We start from the raw sequence: 22671 nt of genomic DNA, 5'->3' as shown, positions 1-22671 counted from the left end.
CCGTCGTACTTCACCTATATCGGTCGATCGTCCGCTCAACGATGGATTATGGGAGCTTTGTATACTCCTGCACGGCCGTCTATCTTACGCCGCCTCAACTTTATTCAACATCGAGGGTTACGTCTTGCGATCGGAGCGTTTTATACTAGTCCCGTCGAGACTCTTCATGCTGAAGCTGGTGAATTGCCACTAACGTACCGGTGCGATATACTGCTTTGTCGCCATGCCTGTTGGCTGTTGTCAATGCCCGACCACCCGTCTTACCGTTCCTTTTTTGACGACTCTCTCATCTGTCAATACGGGTTGTAAGTATTTGCCCTGCTACCCCCTGGAGTTCGCTTTCATTGCCTCCTTCACCAAGTTGATTTTTCACTACCTGCCACCTTTGGAGTGGGTGGGAGCCAAACGCCGCCTTGGCTCCAGGCTCAGGTTTGCGTCTGAGCACCGGAATGATGGTGCTCTCCCGCCATTGCGATCCAGTTGAAGATGACGAGATGATGTCACCTGTAGTCAGATGAGAGAGATTTAATCATGTGGCTGTGGATGCGATCAGGCCCAGGAGCTGTGTCAAGGCAATGTGCAAGAGGAAGCTCTCACTCTGTAAATTGGGTGTTACAGTATTCATTGCAGCCTGTAGTGAATGAGAGGACGTTCCGTTCCAGCCGCTGTTTGAGTGTGTGAAAGGCTGGGTGGTAATTCTCCGACGCAGAGGCTCGAGCAAAGTGCTCAGAAAAGTGCTTGGCATTCGCGTTTGCGTCGGTACATAACTCGCCATTTATGGTAACCACAGGGACAGCTGTTGGGGCCTGATACCCGAAAAGACGTTGGAATTTTGCCCAGACTTGGGAAGGTGACCTGTGGCACCCAACGGTGGAGACGTATCACTCCCAACACTCCTCCTTCCGTTGTTTGATAAGGCAGCGAGCACGGGCACGAAGCCGTTTGAAGTCTGTAAGGTGCTCTAGGGGAGGGTGCCGCTTATGCCACTGTAGAGCTCGCCGACGCTCCTAATTGCCTCAGGGACTTCCTGGGCACCCTAAAGAGAGAGAGATCGCATTATCTGCAGCAGAAACAATTGTGCTAGTCACCTGCTCAACCATCACAGCAATGTTACCGTCTGGCGGAGGATTCAGCAGTGACAGCAAAGGTGAAGTTCCCCAGTCCACCTTGTTCAAAGCCTGTCTGGGCAGGCGTCCGTGTGCCTGACGCTAGGGCATCGGCAGGAAGATGGGGAAGTGGTCACTACCACACAGGTCGACATGTGCTCTCCAGTGGATAGCTGGGGGGAAGTTCTGGGCTGCATATTGCTAAATCAATGGCCGAGAAACCACCATGAGCCACACTGAAATGTGTGGTGGACCAGTATTTAAAAGGCAGAAGTCGAATTGCCTCAAAGTTTCGACAACTCTGCATCGGCCATGAAGCATGGTACCACCCCACAAGGGGTTATGGGCATTAAAATCGCCAAGACGTGGGAGAGGTTTAGGGAGTTGATCAATCAGTGCAGCTAATACATTCAGGGGTACTGCACCATCTGGAGGAAGATATACATTGCAGACAGTTATTTCCTGCGTCATCCTTATTCTGACTGCCGCAGCTTCAAGAGGAGTTTCAAGGGGCACAGTTTCACTGCAGACTGAGTTTAGAACATAAACGCAAACTCCACCTGACATACTATTATAGTCGCAACGGTTCCTGTAATATCTCTTATAGCCACAGAGGGCAATGGTCCGCATTGCTGGGAACGAGGTTTCCTGGGGGGCAATGCAGATAGGTTTTTTTTTGTGGTTGTAGGGCGCACAAAAACAGTCGTCATTAGCGGCCAGACTAAATTATGAATGCACTGCGATGCACAATGTTAAAGCAGAAACTAAGGAGGACAACACTATAAAAGGCACATTAACAGGCAAGGGATTAAAATAAAACAGCATAATCAAATGTCCTTAGACACGTTTCTCAAGTGGATAAAACGAAGAACGCGAGCAGCTGCTCCTGGGTCATCCAGGCGGTTAACGGTCTAGCAGCAGTTATCGGGCCCTCTGTCTCATCTTCTCTGTATGCACATGACTTTTGCATTTCATACTGCTGCTCCAGTACGGTTGTTACTGAGCGGCGGCTCCAGGGAGCCATCAACAAGGCATATTCATGGGCTCTAGCCCACGGCTTCCAGTTTTCAGTCGCAAAGTCGTGTGACATGCACTTCTTTTGGCGTCGTATTGTTCATCTGGAACCCTCACTTTACCTTAATGACAATCCACTCACTGTAGTGGAAACGTATCAATTCCTAGGACTGGTTGTCGATGATCGATTACTTGGCCGCCTCAACTTCATCAGCTTAATCAGAACTGCAGGCAGCACCTCAATGCCCTCCGCTGCCTGAGCAACACCAATTGGGGTGCAGATTGCTGCACGCTGCTGCAGCTCTACAGAGCCCTTTTCCAATCCAAATTGACTGTGGGAGTGTGGTTTATGGTTCGGCAGCACCTTCAGCATTGCATTTACTCAACCCTGTGCACCACTGTGGGTTTCGATTAGCGATAGGAGCTTTTAGGACGAGTCTGGTGACCAGCGTACTGGTGGCGGCTGGTGTCCCTTCACTGCAGATCAGACGTGCGCAACTGCCCGCCAGTTATGCAGCACACATTCATAGTTCCCCTGAGCATCCGAATAACCGTCTCCTTTTCCCACCCATGGCAGTCCATCTCCCGCATTGGCGGCCCAGATTGGGGCTAACGATTGCAGTTTGTGTACTGTCCTTTTCCTCCAAACTAGAGCCCTTCCGTTTACCACCTCTGCTTGCGGCCCGTTCACACACTCGTCCATAGTGTATTCCTTGGCCGCAGCTTCATCTGGACCTATTGTGTGGCCCTAAGGACTCAGTTAACCCCACTACTCCCCGCCGTCACTTTCTATCGATTCTTGATGTGTTCCAGTTCTCTGAAGTGGTTAACACCAACGGATCAATGGCTGATGGTCACGTAAGCTTCGCATATGTTTATGGAGGACATAGCACTCCTTGCCAATTGGCTGCAGTGTTTTCACTGCAGCGCTGGCGGCCATATCTTGTGCTCTTGAGTACATCCGCTCATGCCCTGGTGAGTCATTTCTCCTGTGTACTGACTCATTGAGCAGCCTACAAGCTATTAACAAGTGCTACCCTCGCCACCCCCTGGTAGCGTCCATTCAGGAGTCCATCTATGCTCTGGAACAGTCCCGCCATTCCGTGGTGTTTGTGTGGGCCGCAGGACTCGTTGGAATCCCTGGCAACGAGCTTGAAAATAAAGCTTGACAATAAGCTGGCCAAACAGGCAATGCGGATATAGGCATCTCCGAAGCTGACCTGCATTCTGTCTTACACCGCAGGGTTTTCTGGCTTGGGAGATGGAATGGCATAACAGCACACACAACAAACTGCGTGTCATTGAAGAGACTATGAATGTGTGGAAGTCTTCCATGCTGGCCACTCATAGGGAATCAATTGCCCTCTGCTGGCTCCGCATTCGCCATACATGGCAAACGCATGGATACCTACTCCATCGCGAGGGCCCACCTCAGTGTCGCTGTGGCTCCCAAATGACAGTTGTCCACCTCTTGCTGGACTGCCCACTTTTAGCCGCTCTGCGGCAGGCTTTTAACTTTCCAAGCACCCTGCATTCGGTGTTGGGTGATAATGCCTCCACAGCAGCTTTTGTTTTACGTTTCATATGTGAGAGCAGGTTTTATACTTCTATGTAGTATGTCCTCTGTCCCTCTGTCTTCCACCCTAGTGCATTTAGGGTGGAGCTGTTAATGCATTGCTGAGTGGCTACTGTAATCAGCTTTAATGTTTTACTCTTCTGTTTCTAGTGTATCTCTGTTTTCTTGTCCTCTTTTGTTCATTTTAGTGTTTGTTGGCTTCCCTTCATTCTTGCGGCTTTTCCTTTCTTTCCATTTTTGTTATATGTTTTGTACGTTTTATTTTCAAACTTGTGGCACTGTTTTATTGGAACAAGGGACCAATGACATCATAGTTTGGTCCCTTCTCCCACCTTTAAACCAACCAACCAACCAACCAACCATATGCCTGAATGGCACAGTGGCTACCAAGTGGTACACTAAGGTTCTGGAAGTTGATTTTATCTTCTTGATCCAAAGTGACACTGACTTCGATGACATGTGGTTCACGGAAGATGGAGCTCGAACTCATTGAAGCAGGAGAGTGTTTAACGTCCTGCAGTAGCACTTCTGGGACCACATTCTAGCTGCTGGATACCCAGAGGCCACTGGCACAAGCCTCAATTGGCTGCCATATTCTCCAGATCTGAGCACACGCAACTCCTTTTTGTGGGGCTACATTAAAGACAAGGTAAACAGCAAAAGCCTCAAAACCATTGCTGAGCTGAAAACATTCATTCAGGAAGTCACCAACAGCATCAAGGTTCAAACACTTCAACTGGTAATGCTGAATTTTGATATTCATCTGCGCGACATTATTTCCAATGATGGCAGACATACCAAACATGTCATAACCTACATCTGAATATCTGTAGTGATGTTTACATATTGAATAAAGTGTGTGCACACTATAGTTTGTAACTAATTTGATTTCCATATAGTTAAATAAATGTCACCCTGTATCTTATGTGTGGATTTGATCTCTCAACGGAATCATGCCAAATTCTGCGATTGATGAACATGGTGGATGGGAGGTCACTATGTAAGTAGTGTTCAACAATTTGAGAATTTGGGTTGGATGTGAAGAGTGCGCAAAAAGGCAAAGAATTCACTTGTCAGCATAAAATTATTTCAGTACCCTAATGCAGCTGTGCTGGTAATTCTTTCAGCCTATACATTTTTACGCACTATTTTATTACAAAATTCTGAATACTTTTCCACTCTGTTTATCCACAGGCACAGATGGCAATGGCTGGTAACAACGTTGTTGGCCCTGTGGATGTCATCACAGGGCAGAAGGCCGATGTTGTACTGGGTGTGGACATGTTTCAGGGGTGTCACGTAAGTAGCAATGAAAACCTAAAGCATGAGCATTGTGCTCCTATTATATACACTACTGGATCAAAAGTACCTGGACACATATTTGTGGACATTATATGGGGCATGTTCACCCCTCAACTTTCTGATGGCTTGAACCACTCTAGGGACACTTTGAGGTGTCTATCTGAGGAATCGAAGCAGATTTTTTTCTCAAGAGCCACCATATGCCATGGACCACCATATGCTCATTCTGAAAACTTGATTCTAACAGCACATGTCTGTGCAGCCTCAGACACCTCAACTTCTGGGCCATAAACAAAAATCCTTCAGTATGTTCTCTGTGTAGATTGCTGAGATTAACACAAATATTACAGTCGGTTTTGCTTTGGAAGGAGAGCAGCCATGGAAATATTTAATTTATATTTTGTTCTGGTCTGTCTTCACTGCCACACCACAGACAGCTGACAATGACAGCTTTAGAAAGTTCAAAATGTGCCCAACATGTATGCTACGTGTCACATAGAGTAAACAGTCCATGTTCAATGTTACAGAGCTCACTGATTGATGCATTTTGCTGTTGCTGCTTCTCTTCTTATAGCACGATACGACCCACCTCCTTTCGTGCTGCTGGGCCCACCTCTCTAGAGGTCTAGTGGTTAATTCCATCTTGCTTAAGTCTCCAGATCTTTTTCCTCAGGTACTTACACAATTACTGTGATCCCATAGTCATTCTCCCAGATTAAAATGAATTAGACTCCTCATATTGTGATGTATTTTATCATAAGAGGGCGGTTTGAAAAGTTATCAGAATGGAATAGAAAAATGTACTTACATTGCAGAAACCTTTTTAAAATTTTCGATGTAGTCTCATTGTAGATTAATGCTCTTGGACCACCGATGTTCCAGTGCCTTGACCCCATTTCGAAAAGGAGGCTTGAAAAATACTTGTCAACTCCGGCTATCAATTCTTTGTTTAAAGTGAATCTTTGTCTAACAAGAAAAATTTTCAATTTTGGGCAAAGATGGAAGTGTGATTGAGCCATATCAGGTGAATAAGGTGGGTGTGGTAACAATTCATACCTTAGTTTGTGTAATTTGGCCATGGTGATGCACATGTGTGCGAATGCACATTGTCTTGATGGAAGATGACTTTCGTCCTTACTAAACCTGGCCTTTATTCACGTTTTCTTTTTCCAGGAGGTTAGCATTGTATTATCCAGCAATTGTTTGCCCCATGCCAGAACACTGACGAGATGCCTTTACTGCTGAAGGAATTGTCTTTGCTTTCTTTGGTGGTGGAGAAGCAGCACATTTCCAATGCTTTGAAGTTGTTTCGTCTGTGGGGTATAGTAGTGCACACAATTTTTAATCTGTCATCACAAAATGGTGCAAATATCTTATTTGTTTCTCCCAAAATGGACCAAACATTGTTCCGATATGTCCATTATCATGCATTTTTGATCCAGCATCAATGGTCATGGCACCCATCTCACAGATAAATTTTCATTTCTAATTCTTCAGTTAAAATGTGATACACCCTTTCAGATGATATCCGGCAAGAGTGGTCAATTACACATACTTTCAACCAGCCATCCTCTGTCCTCATTTTGTGCACTTTTGCAAGGATTCCTGGAGTAGTGACACATCCTGGCCAACCACTGCGCGGACCATCACCGAAGCTCTCCTGACCAAATTTAAATTCATTTCTTTACAAAGTACTTCATCACTGCTTGAATCTCTTGGTTTAATTTTTTTCTTCGCAAATCACTACATGGGATCAACAGATCCACATCACTGCCACAGCTCCCTTCAAATTACACTGATGTGGCATATGTTTATTGGCAACAGTGCAATGAATATCACACGAATGACTCGTTGTACTAGGACTGACCTCTCATGGTGATTCCAAGAACTTTTCAAACTACAAACAGCCCTCGTCAAAGATTTACTGTCCTACACTCATACTCGATGCAGGAAATACCACTTTGCCGCAAAGAAACATGATCCTAATCCTACTCCTAATGAATCAATTCCCCAAGACACTATCCAAATTGAACCCTTCCTGGAACAGTTCCGTCCTCCGTCACAGCAGGACCCATCTCCTCTTCCTCAAAATCACCCTCTCCAAACCTTCCAGGAATTTCTGACTTCCAGCCTTGCCTCTCAATCCTTCTTAAAAAACCTTAATCCTACTCCCAACATCACCACTGCTGAAGCCCAGGCTATCTGTGTTCTGACGGCTGACCGATCCATCATCATTCTACCAGCGGACAAGGTTTCCACAACTGTGATACTCGATCGTCGGGAGTATGTGGCTGAGGGACTGAATCAGCTTTCAGACAATACTACATACAAAGTTTGCCAAGATAATCCCATTCCTGATGTCCAGGCAGAGCTTCAACGAATCCTCAGAACCTTAGGCCCCCCTACAAAACCTTTAACCTGACTCCAACAACCTCCTGAACCCACCGACACCCCGCACCCCTACCTTCTACCTTCTACCTTTTTCCTAAAATTCACAAACCGAATCATCCCAGCTGCTCCATTGTAGCTGGTTACCAAGCCCCCACAGAAAGTATCTCTGCCTCCATAGATCAACACCTTCAATCCATTACATGCAGTCTCCCATCCTTCATCAAAGACACCAACCACTTTCTCTAACACCTGGAATCCTTTCCCAGTCTGTTACCCTTGGAAACCATCCTTGTAACCATTGATGCCACTTCCTTATACACAAATAATTTCCACGTCCAGGGCCACGCTGTGATGCAGCACTTCCTTTCATGCCGATCACGTGCCACACTACATAAAAACTCTTTCCTCATCACCTTAGCCAGCTTCATCCTGACCCACAACTTCTTCACTTTCGAAGGCCATACACATCAACAATTGAAGGGAGCAGCCATGTTTACCAGGATGGCCCCTTCGTACGCCAACCTATTCATGGGTCGCTTAGAGGAATCCTTCTTTGTTACCCAGGCCTGCCAACCCAAAGTTTGGTACAGATTTATTGATGACATCAAGATCTGGACTCACAGTGAAGAACAACTCCAGAATTTCCTCTCCCACCTCAACTCCTTTGGTTCCATCAGATTCACCTGGTCCTACTCCAAATCCCATGCCACTTTCCTTGACGTTGACGTCCATGTGTCCAATGGCCAGCTTCACACATCCATCCACATCAAATCCACCAACAAGCAACAGTACCTCCATCATGACAGCTGCCACCAATTCCACATCAAACGGTCCCTTCCCTACAGCCTAGGTCTTCATGGCAAACGAATCTGCTCCAGTCCGGAATCCCTGAAGCATTACACCAACAACCAGACAACAGCTTTCGCATCCCACAACTACCCTCCCGACCTGGTACAGAAGCAAATAACCAGAGCCACTTACTCATCCCCTCAAACCCAGAACCTCCCAAAGAAGAACCCCAAAAGTGACCCACTTGTGACAGGATCCTTTCTGGGACTGGATCAGACTCTGAATGTGGCTCTCCAGCAGGGATACGACTTCCTCAAATCCTGCCCTGAAATGAGATCCATCCTTCATGAAATCCTCCCCACTCCACCAAGTGTCTTTCTGCCATCCACCTAACCTTCGTAACCTCTTAGTTCATCCCTATGAAATCCCCAAACCACCTTCCCTACCCTCTGGCTCCTACCCTTGTAACCGCCCCCAGTGTAAAACCTGACCCATGCACCCTCCCACCACCATCTACTCCAGTCCTGTAACCTGGAAGGTGTACACAATGAAAGGCAGAGCCACGTGTGAAAGCACCAACGTGATTTACCAACTGACCTGCCTACACTGTGAAGCTTTCTATGTGGGAATGACCAGCAACAAACTGTCCATTCCCATGAATGAATGGTCACAGGCAGACAGTGTTTGTTGGTAATGAGGATCACCCTGTGGTTAAACATGCCTAGGTGCACGGCCAGCACATCTTGGCACAGTGTTACACCGTCCAGGTTATCTGGATACTTCCCACTAACACCAACCTGTCAGAACTCCGGAGATGGGAACTTGCCATTCAGTATATCCTCTCTTCTCGTTACCCACCAGGCCTCAACCTCCGCTGATTTTAAGTTCACATCCTTTCGTCTTTCCCTCTCCTTCCCTCTTTCCAGATGAAGCAACCGTTGGTTACCAAAGCTTGAATTTTGTATGTATGTTTGTGTTTGTTTGTGTGTCTATCGACCTGCCAGCACTTTCATTCGGTAAGTCGCATCATATATCTGAGTTTAGACTCAGAGCAGATGGAGACTGAATTATAATGCATAAGGCATTAAAAAGGCTGAGAACCGCTTATATAGTAGCATAAATGTGTACTGGAAATTACAAGGAGTGGTAGGGAAATATGCATATGGGTCAGGGGGAGACTGCAGTGAGAGTCTGAAAGGGAATTAGGTGGGCAGGAAATGCGGCCAGGACAAAGTGTGGGAGATGGGCCAATAAGGTTCTCTGCTGATTCCTGTAGAAAGGTGGGACAGGGAGACACACAGACTGGAGTTGAAGATGGGGTAGGTGATGTCAAGAGATGGGCTGCACAGACAGGGAAGTACGTTGTAACTGGAGGCCGGAATGGCTGGAGAAGTCTGTAGGGGGACTTCTCCATCACTGGCACTCAAATGGCTAATGATGTCAGTAGAATAAAATGTTAATTATTGAGATGACATGACCTGCAAAACTGGACATTTACCTATACCCATAAATAAATAAACAGAAATGAAATGAAATTCAGAGGCTCTATATAACTGCCCAACTCTGACAACTTCAACTCCTTGATTATATTGAGGAAATGTAAATGGTGAAAATCTGTCAGTCTGGTATTAATTACAAAAGTTTTATTTATATACACTGAAGCAGTGAGTGACAAATTGTACCAAGGCCAGCAATCAAACCTGGGTCTCCCGCTTACTAGGCAGGTGCGTTAACCACTGTGCCACATTGGCACAGTGGTTGGCGCAACTGTTTGTGCATAAGGGGAATTTACGGTAGACTAGGGTGGCAGAGATAATTTGGATGGAGGAGGGAGACATGCCAGGAAAATCTGTGCATTTGTGCTAACTGCTGTGACAAGGTGACTTAGTGCCTAATGCACCTCCCTCATAAGTAGGAGATCTGGGTTAGATTCCTGGCCTTGGTACAAGCTGTCACTTGCTTCTTTGGTCCATATACTTCAAACGATACTGGTAGGAGACTCAGAAAGTCTCTGAAATTGTCATTTCATTTGTGCAAATTTTAAGTGTTGGCACTATTCCTGATGCAACTCGTGTAGAAACAGTGGTGACAGCAGGTATCGAAAACAAATGTATAATTAGAGCATGGTAATGCTGACACATCAGTAGTGAATGGTTTAATTTCATGGAACTGTGATATTGGTGAAGACTGTTACAACTTGTCTTTCCAATTTGATGTCGTTAGGCAGGTTTGTCAGATGAAAGCTAAAAAGGTAGGGATAGCGAGTTTTTTAAAAGCCTGTACACAACTGGGAGTTAGTGATGTTACGGATTACATTTGGTAGGGAAAGATTTTACATAAAATAACAAAAGGGTACAATGTAGGTAGTGCAGCACCTGAAAGAGAACTAAGTAAAATAGTCTGATACAGATTAAAAATAATTACACGTCAGGTAGCAGCAGGAGAAAATGCAATAAAGGCGGAGCTGTGTGAACTTCAGGAGTGGGTGGCTCATTCTTCTTACAGAAGGGATGAAGGGAAATTGGAAGAGCTATGCAAACATAGTCCAGTATGCTGGGTCGGGGGAGACAGGGTGGGATGAAAAGGAAAGAATTGCTTTTGGCACTTCCACTGGATGAAATTAGAAAATTTCATAACCTAAAAGATGGAATTTATGGTGATAAGTGAGACAAAGATCATGATGAAATAAATAAGATTGTAATCATAAGTACATTATATGTGGTAAGGGAGTTTGGGATGGAGGGAGGAAACAGACAGGTCAGAAAATAAAATGGAGTGAAGAAAAGGGATGGTTACTAAAAAAAATGCTGAGACAGTGAAAGTAAATGCAGATTTTAGGCCTGGTGGATGGTGACTAGAGTACATGCTATGAAGGTTGTTCTCACCTGCTGAATTATGAGACATTGGTTTCTGGAGTGAGAATCCAGATGGCAGACAAGTGGTGAAACAGGGACTGAGCTCTCAACTGTCACATTTCAGAGTAAGATTTGCGACAGAACGATGCATGTTGCCAATACACATCTATCCATGGCTATTCATCGCAACTGATAATTTGGTTGTAATTGTACCAGTGCAGTAAGCTGAACAATCTTCCCATGACATGTTGTTCCATAGATGGCTCTCTCTTTGTTAGTGTGTGTTTCGCCAGTTAAAGGCTGGCACATGGTTCGTAGGAGGTTGCAGTGGGACTGTCACAGGGTTAGGAGCCATAGACTAGGGACATTGGTGCAGAAGGATCATGGGGTCTGACGGAAATTAGTCTAGGTGGTGTGGGCAAAGTTGTAGACACAATGGATCTCATTTCAGTGCATGATTTTAGGAAATGTGTCGAATTATTTCTAGGAGAAACCAGCAGTAACAGGATTTGATATGATGGTGCAGGAAATTTGCATGTAAACTAGACTCCTGAGAGGTTAAGTACAGTGAAGGCTCAGCTGAAAATGATGTATTGGTGTGAAGTATCTTCATCTGAAAAAAGTAAATTTGCCTCAAATGATGAGGCTGTATTGAAGGGAATATTTGACATAAATTGGGCAGTAACTGTCAAAATGTTAGTGCTGTTCTTTGTTAGTAGGATTAATGTGAACGGAAGTGTGTAGCTGACACTCAGTGAGGGTGAGTTCAGCATCAAGGGAAAAAGCACAAAATATGGAAGATGACCTTTTGCTGCTAGATAAAATAATGGTACAACTATAAATAGTGGGCTGGAATGCTGTGAACAAACTGGCCGGGCAAACGTGAGGGAGAGAAACATAAGGTTGTGTCCTGTAGTGAGCTGTTGTAGAAGTTGGCATCGCTATATAGGGCATAGGTGTGTTTATATGGTAAGAGACACTCCTTGCCTGTTGAGTTGTATTAAAAGTTGCTGTGTACTAATCATCTTAAGTTTGAAAGAGATCTACAATCAGCAGTTAGTGACAAATGACTGTTAATGACAGTGATTGTTTTTGTTGATATTATCATCATCTTGGCATAAGGTAACACGGAAGGTATGAAAACTGGTTTTGTAAATATTTCCCCCATATTTGAGTTTTAAAGAAATTATGCAGTGTGGATCTTGGATGGGATGCTAAAATCTTGTATTTAATATAGTCCCACTATTCAGTCATACTGATTCGTTGAAATCACCCAATTATTATATTAATATATCACTGACAAATATACTGAAATATGAATTTATCTTCCAAAACATTTGCCAGAATCATTGCATGCTACATTGCGGTGTGGAAGTTGAGGATAGAGAATGGGAAAAAAATTTGAGTGGATTGGACTTGGGTATTTGACCTTTGTGTGGTAAGCTACTGAGTGAAGATTAAACAATCTATTAAATGAGGACAATTTCAACATTGGTACTTGAACAAAAGTTTAACAAAAGCTGACACGCAATATATTACAAGATACAAGAAGGTAGACCACAGCTAAACAAATGGTTTTTTGTGCAAGTAGACCATAAACTATCCACAGGTGCAGGCCCTGTATACAGAATTACTCCCACCTGGCCACCTACTGACAGGAGTAAACAATCTTATAAGTACCTCAGTAAATACCATTTATTTATTAACCCTGCTGTTCTGTTCGGGTCTATATGACCCGAAACGAATATGAACGTTATTTTACATTATGTAAATACCAATATATATTTATGAAACTTTGTGACTTTGTCTGAAAATGGATGAGCAGCATGTGTTTTAAAAGGTTTTAAAAAAGTTTAAGAAGTTTGGGCTTCAACTGTAATAGTTGCATATGTAATGTTCGGGTCATAATGACCCGACACAAATATGTTTAGTGTAACTCGTATTTATTTCTAAAATCTGGAAATGGCGAAAATTATTTTTGTTGTGTTGTGTGGGAATAGTGACTGCATCATTCCAACTTACTCTCAACAATCACCTAAAGCTCCATGCGTTCACAACAATGGGCTTGTTTGTTGCTTTCCCCAGGAAATAATAATTGGCAGTTCTCAATAATTGGAATGCTTTGTTTCTGCCCAGTTTGACTTGTGACACCATGGCGATGAGACCATTGAATGATCGTGAGTTGGAAGAAATAGTAAATGCCTCACCAGATGAAGGATCACTTTCTGAGTTTGAAGATCACATCAGCAATGCATCTGAAAGCGAGTGTTCCGATGACAGTTACGACAGTCCACAGCCCATACAAAATAGTGTAGAGACTTTTCTTTCTAAAAATGGGAATATAGAATGGCAGTTGCATCCACCAGCACAACATGGTCGCCTACCAGCTTCGAACATCATCAAGAGTACCCCAGGAGTTACCAGGTATGCAGTCAGCAGAATATCTGATGTAAAATGTTCATTTGAAGCAGTATTTCACACAGCGCTTCAAAATGAAATAATAGAGATGACAAATATTGAAGGGCAGCGAGTTTATGGTGAACAGTGGACAGATATTGATGGTTCTGTTTTCCATGCATACTTAGGACTCTTACTCCTAGCGGGTGTATATCGATCTCATGGGGAGTCTACAAAAAGTTTGTGGGATAAAGATACTGGGCGAAACATATTTCGAGCAACCATGTCTCATGAAACATTCTGTAAGATATCACGTGTCCTGCGATTTGACAAGAAATCTACTAGAGAGGAAAGACGACGTACTGACAAACTTGCCGCAATTCGTAGTATTTGGGAGAAGTGGGTAGAGGTCCTTCCTAAACTGTATAATCCAGGAGAAAATGTTACTGTTGACGAGCAGTTAGTAGCATTTAGAGGTCGCTGTCCATTCAAGCAGTATATCCCAAGTAAACCGGCAAAATATGGGATCAAAATATGGACCATGTGTGACAGCAAAACTTCATACGTACTGAAAGCCCAAATTTATACAGGAAAGGTGAGTGGAGCGGCACCAGAAAGAAATCAGGGAATGAGGGTGGTATCTGATCTCACTTCTGAGTTACGTGGTCAGAATATCACGTGTGACAACTTTTTTACGTCGTACAATTTGGGGCAGCTGCTTCTGAAAAGGAAATTGACTATGTTGGGAACTATACGGAAAAATAAGCCGGAGCTTCCACACAAAATGACCAACAAGGAGGTACACAGCTCTTCATTTTACTTCACAAATGACACTACTGTGGTTAATTATATTCCTAAGAGACACAAGAATGTTGTACTTATGAGCACTCTCCACCATGATGCGGAAATCAGTGACAGGGCTGATAAGAAGCCAAAAATGATTTTGGACTATAATTCAACCAAAGGTGCTGTAGACACGCTTGATCAGTTATTAGGTACATATACATGCAAACGAAAAAGTAATAGGTGGCCAATGATAGTTTTCTACAATATTCTTGATGTTTCTGCTTATAATGCATACGTTTTGTGGATTTCGGTTGACCCTAATTGGAATGCAAGCAAATTGACTAGAAGGAGAATATTCTTGGAGGAACTTGGAAAGTCACTGATAAAAGAACATATTGCATCAAGAACGCATTTCCCAAGAACAGAAGATTCTTTGAGAATGGTCACAAGCATCCAAAACCCGAATGATGTGGGTGGTGTGTCAGAATCGGTAACAACAAGAAAATCTACAAAACGTGCACGCTGTAAGTTCTGTCCATCAAGTAATGACAATAAAACAAACATGGTGTGTGGAAAATGTAGTAAACATATTTGCAAGAAACATGTAACCTACTTGTGTCCACAGTGCAAGCAGTAAGAAAAGAACTGTAGTATTTTATAAGATGATTGTATTGAAAATTCTGTTGTTTCAAATTTATGTGAATACTTGTGCCTAAACTACAATCAGTAAGAAGAGAGGATTCTAAAGTTGTAGTGCTTTCTATGTTGGAATGTAATAAAAAAACTGTAGTGTGTTCTGTACTGTAGTGTGCTCTAAGATGAATATCTGTAATGACAACTGTCTGTTGTTAGAAAATGTCAATACTTACGTCTAAACTGTCAACAATAAGAATAGAAGTATGGAAAAACTGTAGTGCTTTCTAAGTTGAATGCCTGTAATGGAAACTGTCTGTTGTTTCAAATTTATGTGCATATTTAAATGAAAAATATCCCTCAATAAAGTTGTATGCATTGTTATTATTATTATTATTACCATTATTATTATTATTATTATTATTATTATTATTACTAACAAGGTACTGGAATAGAACAACAATGTCGATAGCTAAAACTGTACCAAAATTTATGTTTCTAAAGCATTTTGATATGTCGGGTCATATTGACCCGAACAGTATATATGTCAAGTAAAAGTGAACAGAACAGCAGGGTTAAAAACTTTTGCTCCTCACACCAGGAGATAAACTAAACAAAAATTTTAAGGTATCATTATTTTTATTATATAGCAAAAATAAACCTGACCTTTTAAATTCAGAACTACACTAGAATTATTAGTTGAAAAAAATTAGAGGTATGGAAAATATTATTGTACATAATTAAACAGCAAATATATTGAGACACCCAGTTCTATTCTGTGAACTTAAATGACCTGAATCAGTAAACACTTCTGGGCTAAATTCCCGTGGTCAATCTGTAGAACTTCATTTTCTCCCTGATGTTTCGTTCTCAACTACGGAGAACATCTTCAGAGGTGAGACGACGACTGGCTACTAGGAGCTTGGGCCGTCGCTTATATGGAGATCATATAGGGCGCCACCGCACATCGTGTGGTGTTGATGTGTGGCTATCTCTGGCTATCGTCTGTTCTTTTGATTGCAGGCAATCGATTGTCACGTGATTGATGCAACGTCAACCACCATATCTTGTCCAATTTTAATCATTCTTCTTTACGATTAAAATTGTATTGATGTTTGTGGATTTCAATTACCTCTCTCTACATACGTGTATGTTCTCAACTACGGTAGCATGCTTGTCTCACCAAATTTTATTTCATGATCTCCATCCTTAAAAACATGTTCCGCTACTGCTGATTTTTCGATATGTCCCAAGCGACAGTTTCTTTTGTGCTCTGTCAAACGTGTATTGATGCTTCTTTTTGTAGTTCCAATGTAAACCCTGCCACAACTACACGGAATTTTATGTACCCCTGGGGTGGCTAGGGGGTGACGAGCATCTTTTGTTGATCTTAGGCATTCACTAATTTTCTTAGTAGGTCTGAAAATAGTCTCCACCTGAAACTTGGCTAGTACTTTCCCAATGTGATCTGTGATGTTATGGATGAACAGAAGAAATACTTTTCCAGCTGATGGATGTTGCTGTCTCCTATTTTTAGGAATTTTTCTACTTGGGTGAAGTGCTCAGTTAATCTCGTTTTTCGTATAACCATTTTTTGCAAAAGCCATTCGTAAATGATTTAGTTCTTCTTGTAAGTAGCCTGGTTCACAAATATTATTGGCCCTATCCACTAGTGTTTTTATGACCCCCCCCCCCCCCTCTTTTGCCTAGGGTGGTGATTCGATTTCTTATGGAGGTAGTGATCAGTATGTGTACCTTTCCTGTAGACCTTATGGCCTATTGTCCCATCCACCCGTTTGATAACTGATACATCCAAAAAGTTCAGTTGTCCATTATTCTCTTTCTCCATGGTAAATTTGATATTTGGGTTGATGCTATTTAAGTGCACCAGTAAATCATTCAAGTCCTCTTCCTCATGATTCCATATTACGAAGGTATCATCCACTTACCGATACCACTTTGAAGGGCTTTTTTGGCCGACTGCAGTGCTTGATGTTCAAAATATTCCATGAATAAATTCGCAATTGCGGGGCTTAGGGGGCTTCCCATGGTTACCCCATCAATCTGTTCATAAAATTCACCATTGTATTGAAAATAGGTCGAGGATGGACATTGTTGGAACAAGGCCAACAGTAGGGAACATATCGGCTATATGAGAGAGAGCTTTATTAACTGGAACCGTAGTGAACAAAGACACTATATCAAAACTGACAAGGATGTCATTAGGACCGACAGTAATTTCCCTCAATTTGTCAATGAAGTATAGAGAGTTTTTAATATGACTCTCAGTTAAGCCTATGTAAGGTTGTAACAAAGAGGCAAGGTGTCTGGCTAGTTCTTGCGTAGGAGCTCCAATTGCGCTATCAGTCTCAAAGGAACATCAGGCTTATGTATCTTTGGTAATCCATATAATCTCTTTCTTACATATAAATATAAAAAAATGAATGCAAATATTACAAAATTGTTTTCCTGCTCATCTGCCGTAACTTACATTGTTTTCACATTTAGAGCAAACTGCCATACATTGCATCAAATAGAACTTACAACAAAGTCATCCTGTATCCGTCTGCAGGCAATAAATGATTGTTTCTGATATACAACCAGTGTCAGGCTACTGTTATTGCACTTCTCATGGCAAAGCTTGATTTAGAAAGATGTTGTTGTTGTTGTGGTCTTCAGTCCTGAGACTGGTTTGATGCAGCTCTTCATGCTACTCTATCCTGTGCAAGCTTTTTCATCTCCCAGTACCTACTGCAACCTACATCCTTCTGAATCTGCTTAGTGTATTCATCTCTTGGTCTCCCTCTACGATTTTTACCCTCCACGCTGCCCTCCAATACTAAATTGGTGATCCCTTGATGCCTCAGATCATGTCCTACCAACCGATCCCTTCTTCTGGTCAAGTTGTGCCACAAACTTCTCTTCTCCCCAATCCTATTCAATACTTCCTCATTAGTTATGTGATCTACCCATCTAATCTTCAGCATTCTTCTGTAGCACCACATTTCGAAAGCTTCTATTCTCTTCTTGTCCAAACTATTTATTGTCCATGTTTCACTTCCATACATGGCTACACTCCATACGAATACTTTCAGAAATGACTTCCTGACACTTAAATCAATACTGGATGTTAACAAATTTCTCTTCTTCAGAAACTCTTTCCTTGCCATTGCCAGCCTACATTTTATATCATCTCTACTTCGACCATCATCAGTTATTTTGCTCCCCAAATAGCAAAACTCCTTTACTACTTTAAGTGCCTCATTTCCTAATCTAATTCCCTCAGCATCACCCGACTTAATTAGACTACATTCCATTATTACTGTTTTGCTTTTGTTGATGTTCATCTTATATCCTCCTTTCAAGACACTGTCCATTCCATTCAACTGCTCTTCCAAGTCCTTTGCTGTCTCTGACAGAATTACAATGTCATCGGCAAACCTCAAAGTTTTTATTTCTTCTCCATGAATTTTAATACCTACTCCGAATTTTTATTTTGTTTCCTTTACTGCTTGCTCAATATACAGATTGAACAACATCGGGGAGAGGATACAACCCTGTCCTACTCCCTTCCCAACCACTGCTTCCCTTTCATGTCCCTCGACTCTTATAATTGCCATCTGGTTTCTGTACAAATTGTAAATAGCCTTTTGCTCCCTGTATTTTACCCCTGCCACCTTTAGAATTTGAAAGAGAGTATTCCAGTCAACATTGTCAAAAGCTTTCTCTAAGTCTACAAATGCTACAAACGTAGGTTTGCCTTTCCTTAATCTTTCTTCTAAGATAAGTCGTAAGGTCAGTATTGCTTCACGTGTTCCAGTGTTTCTATGGAATCCAAACTGATCTTCCCCAAGGTTTTAGAAAGATAACATATGCAAAAAGTGTTTCCAAATGAAAAGTGCAGGAAAGCAACCACATATCAGTGAACTTGACACTGTTGCTGTGGTGGTTCTGTGCAGTTTAATGGTCTGTACAAGATACGAGCCAGATAATCTAATGGGGGACTCTGCTGAAGGACAGCTCAAAATTGCAGAAATGTACGTTAACTGTTAGCTAATGTTGAAATTTTAGACAGTTTAACATGAATGTAAATAGGTGACAGGTGTTCTGAATTGTACTTGAATCACACAGATAGAGAATGGACCTGAACTAATTCACCTACAACAATGTCAACCTCAGGAAAAAATTGACACACACTACTTAATGATTTGGGTCATGGGTTACTCGTCATTTGCTCTTTGAGAATGAGTGAAGGAGATACTTTATCCTAGTCAGTCACACAGTTCAGTAACAAACCTAAGTCCACCCGAAATCATCAGGGATCCTTTAACTGTGTGTCAGTTATGTTTCCACAGAACACAATTATAGGATGGCTGTCCTCTGAGAGGGAGGTGGGTTTTGCTTCCCCACACCAATACTCTTCCCTCTGGCAGTCATAATTCTAATTTAATTATGTTCATGGGCAACTTCCAATTAATAGTGACCACACTCTGCACTATAATTATTTGAAAACAAAACTTGATGACATTTCACACACCAAACATCTTCACCTAACATGTGGATAGTTATTTCTGGTTCTACCGCTATGCAAAGTACATTGTCAGTTCCATGATGTATGGATCCCATGGCTATGAGTCCCCATGGAAGTTGGAAGTCAATATTATGCAGATTCTTAAATTCCAAAGGAGTAATGACACTGAGAAATACTTTAAATTGTAGAAGCATTCTGATTTCCAGCAGAAAAATGCCACTGCTTCCCAATAGAAACATTAATTTGTTGAAAGCTTAAAGACAACCAAAGGAAGAGAACAAAGTACCATCTCAGAAAGAACCTTTAGAAATCTATGCAGAAGCAAACACTCAAGTCAGAGTTCTTCAATTACCACTTATTTTAATGGACAATTGCAGTCTACTAAGGCTTTGTCTTCAGACACGTAGCTTGACAACCTTTCAAACTAAGACAGTTAGTCAGACGATTAAAGTTGTGTGTATATTTTGCTAAATATACGTGAATTGTTCTGAATTTGGCAAAAATCTTATGCTACATTTTCTGGTCTGTAATAATTCCATCTCCTAATTGAGTTAAATAGCTTCACATTTATTTAGAAAGGTGAGCAGAAAACAAATCCATGGCTAGCATGTGTCAGCAGTGATGCATTCTGAACAAACTAATCAAGTTGTAATTTGTAGTTACAGTCATCAGTATTTTTTAAACATGAATAAGAATGAGACAAAACCGTTGACTAATGTAAGAAAAAAATGAATATGTAAAGACAATTTGGTCATTATCTCCTCATGGTTGAATGGTGAATGATAGTTGTGGTTTCCCAAAATTTTAGTAAACAAACAGAAATCTTTAAAAAAAAATCTGAATTCTAAGTTGTGTGAAAATCTTCTGAAGAATTTCCTGTCTTACATATTCTGACAAATATTCACTCACAAATATACCTTCCAGGACTTTCATCACAGTCATGTTTTTCTGAGCTACGTCTCTCTCTACAAAAAAAAATGTCCTTGATTTTAGGAAAAATGTTTCATATGAAACTAGATCTAAAACCATAATGTTTTAAGCTGTGAAATGATGACAGTGCTCTTTACAAAGTTGTACTTTTCATTACACACACAAATACAACATAACATTGAGAAAACACGTGGTTAACCTTTCTCTCTCCTCTCTGTTCTACTTTGGAAACATTTATACTTACTTACATACTCTGCAAGCCACTGTATGATGAATGGCAGTGTGTATCTTGCACCACTACTAGTCATTTCTTTTCCAGTTCCACTCACAAAATAAGTGAGGGGGAATAAGACTGTGTATATGCCTCCATATGTGCCCCAATTTGTTATGTTGTCTTCACACTTGCTATACAAAATGTACATTAATGGTGATAGGATCTTCCTGCAGCCAGCTACAAGTGTCGGTTTCTTAAAATGTCTCTACAGTGTTTATCAAAAAGAATGCTGTCTTCTCTCTAGGAATTCCCATTAGAGTTCATGGAGCATTTGTATAATACTAAAATGTCAATTAGGCCTACTGGTAACAAATCTAGTGGTGCACTTCTGAATTACTTAACTTCTTCCCTGGTGGGGAGTCTTTCTTACATGCTGGTTCCATTTTGTATTGCTTTGCAACATTATGCCAAGATATTTGTTTGACATAACCAAGTCAAGCAGCATACCACTAACAATGAATTCAAATATTATACAATTGTTTTCCTGCTCGTCTGCAGTAACTTACTTTTTTCACATTTAGTGCAAACTGCCATGCATTACATCAAATAGAACTTACAACAGGGCCTCCTGCAGGCAGTAAATGATTCTTTCCAATATACAACAGCATCAACAACAAATGACAACAGATTGCTGCATGCTCTGTCAAATTGTCTATGCATATATTGCACTTCACCTGGGGTAATCCTAGAGGTATCCTCATCTCGGAGGAACACTCGCCATCTGGGATGATGTACACCACAGGGCAGTCAATGCACAAGTGGACACATGTGGTCGCTCCGGCCTGTGGCAAATCTGTATCTCGAGATGGCTGGCACAATACGCTAATGAGCGTTTTGATAGTATGGACTCGATACTGTGGGCTGAGTCCACAGGCCATACTACCGGACCTTGTTCTGTCTGGCCAGGTCTTATCTCTGCAAGGGATCTCTCTGAGAAATACTTCTGCAAATCTAGGGATATTGAATCTGGTGGCTGCCCTTCATCCAATGCCTGTAGGGTACTGTGTGAGAAAAGGACAAGCATAGTTGTGCACAAGTGTTGGCTTCTAACTTGGAGCTGATCTGTGGACGTGAACTTTCATTCTTGAGGAAATTTATTACATTTGAACTTCAGAACATGTTGGAGAATTCTGCAGCAAACTGATGTTACACATTTTGGTCTGTAATTCTGTGGGGTCTGTTCTTTCAGCCTCCTTATTTACAGATGTCACCTGCACTTTTTTCAAAGCACTGAGGACACTGAGCCTTCACATCATTTGCTAAGAGTATGGTGCATTTGTGGTCTGTGAGTTTACCATAACACTGCTACTGACGTGCACAACTCGGTGATTACACATGGTCATTCATCTTTTTCACTCACAGTTTTCTGTGTCTTGCTGTTAGCCATTAATTATATCCTTAAATTTCATATCTATTGACTAGGCATGCAAACTTCATTTGCACTCTCTTTACTAAAGGCACAACCTCTCTCATCTATGAACTCAAATTGGTAGATGTGGAGTGAAACAGTATTTCCTCTTCTGATTTACTTGTTATTCTTTCAGCAATATAAACTTATCTTTATGAGGATCAGAAGCTTGACACCATTCGACAACATGCTGCTATTGATAACATTGTTGTGTAACTCTCATGTAAACAAAACGTGTCACTTTATATGACAGAGAGGTGACTGAGCAGCAAGGTATGTCAGTCAGTTACATAATTTGTGTACGCATCCACATCCACACTATGCAAATTGCTGAAGTGTTTGGCACAGGGTATATCAGAGTGTAACAACTGTTACTGCTTAAACCATTGTGTGTGCCCTGTAATTAGTGTAATTTTGTGTTCCCAGTCCCCATGGGAATTATCTGCAGGGGATTGTAGTACATTTTTAGATTCCTTAATTATGGTTCTTCAAAATTCTGTAAGCGAGCTTTCATGGGCTCTTGATGTTGACATTAAAGTGTCTGCCATTTCAAGTTATTTAGCATGTTTGTGACACCCTTGGATATCTCAAAGAAACTTGTCACTATTCGTGTTGTCCTTAGTATGCATCAGAGATTGGAAACATCGTGAATGAGTTTGTCAAGGTTTGCGGACATTAT

The sequence above is a fragment of the Schistocerca serialis genome, unplaced genomic scaffold (assembly GCF_023864345.2).
Source record: "Schistocerca serialis cubense isolate TAMUIC-IGC-003099 unplaced genomic scaffold, iqSchSeri2.2 HiC_scaffold_1363, whole genome shotgun sequence".
Lineage (NCBI taxonomy): Eukaryota > Metazoa > Arthropoda > Insecta > Orthoptera > Acrididae > Schistocerca > Schistocerca serialis.
This window is presented reverse-complemented; position numbering follows the sequence as displayed.